Source organism: Trachypithecus francoisi, unplaced genomic scaffold, assembly GCF_009764315.1.
Source record: "Trachypithecus francoisi isolate TF-2019V2 unplaced genomic scaffold, Tfra_2.0 Lachesis_group12, whole genome shotgun sequence".
Classification (NCBI taxonomy): Eukaryota; Metazoa; Chordata; class Mammalia; order Primates; family Cercopithecidae; genus Trachypithecus; species Trachypithecus francoisi.
Genome location: NW_022681457.1, coordinates 99,395,722 through 99,397,153, shown reverse-complemented (window position 1 = coordinate 99,397,153; position 1,432 = coordinate 99,395,722).

Genomic DNA, 1,432 nt, shown 5'->3' with positions numbered 1-1,432 from the left:
CCTGCGGCACCCTCTTCTAAAAGAAGCCAGGCTGTGGCTTGGATGTGTGTGTCCTCCCTCTGGCTACTTTTGGCACAGTTTGAAAGGAAGGCACGGCATCCTAGAGAGTTAGAACAAATCCTTCCAATCCTGGAGTTAGAACATCTGTGTCTGAGCAGTTCTGGGGTTCAGACTGCCCTCCTAATGCTCCTAGGAAGCAGCATGGGGTCAGGGTCAAGGTCATGCAGATTCTTGACCCTGGCAGGTTGGAAGGATCACTAGAGATAGCACTGACTCTCATTCACAGAAAAACAAGACTCAGAGAGAGGAAGGACTTGCCTGAGGTCACACAGCAAGTCAGTGTCAGGGGCACATTCCAGATCATACCATTTCTGAGGCTACCTGGGAAGTTGCAGGGGCATGGGGTGGCCCAGCATGCTCAGGTGGTGCCAGGGAGCAGCCAGGGAGCTACATGGATGAGTAAAGTGCCTGGCTGGACTTGCTAAGGGCAAACTTTTATATACCGGCCCTGTGCCTAACAAGGGTCTATACTGCAAGCTTGTCCAACCTGTGGCCCACTGGCCATGTGAGGTCCAGGACGGCTTCGAATAGGGCACCACACAAATTCGTGAAGGTTCTTAAAACATTATGAGACTTTTTGGGCCGGGTGCGGTGGCTTACAGCCATCCAGCACTTTGGGAGGCTGAGGCAGGCAGATCACTTGAGGTCAGGAGTTCGAGATCAGCCTAGCCAACATGATAAAACTCCATCTCTATTAATAATACAAAAATTAGCCGGGCATGGCGGTGCATGCCTGTAATCCCAGCTACTCGGGAGGCTGAGGCACGAGAACAGCTTGAACCCGGAAGGGAGAGGTCGCAGTCACCCGAGATCGCACCACTGCACTCCAGCCTGGGCGACAGAGTAAAACTGTGTCTCAGGAAAAAACAACAACAACAACTCATACTTTTTTTTTTTTTTTTTTTTAGATATATATATATATATATTTAGCTCATGGGCTGTTGTTAGTGTATTTTATGTGTGGCCCAAGACACTTCTTCTTCCAATGTGGCCTAAGGAAGCCAAAAGTCTGGATATCCCTGATTTACAGCCTCCACTCTTTCCTAAGTCTCCCACTGCCCTGGACATCGCATTGCTCTTGTCCCTGAACAAGACCTTTCACCATTGGAGGAGCCCTCAGTCTCCCATCTGTAAAATGGTCACTGGAAGTCCTAGGTCGCTGCTCTCAGACCCTCAGGGCCCTACGGGGTGGGGATTGGGGAGAAGGAGGTAAGCGGCGGCGTCTGGGGCTTGCGATTCGCTACCTTCTGGCGCCTTCGGGCGGCCTCAGAAGCCCTTGGTGCCTGGACCCCGGGCCTGGATAGGGACAGGGCGGGGCCCGCCTGGGGGCGTGGCCTGCCCTTCCTTGCCCCGCCCCGTCGGACGCCGCGGC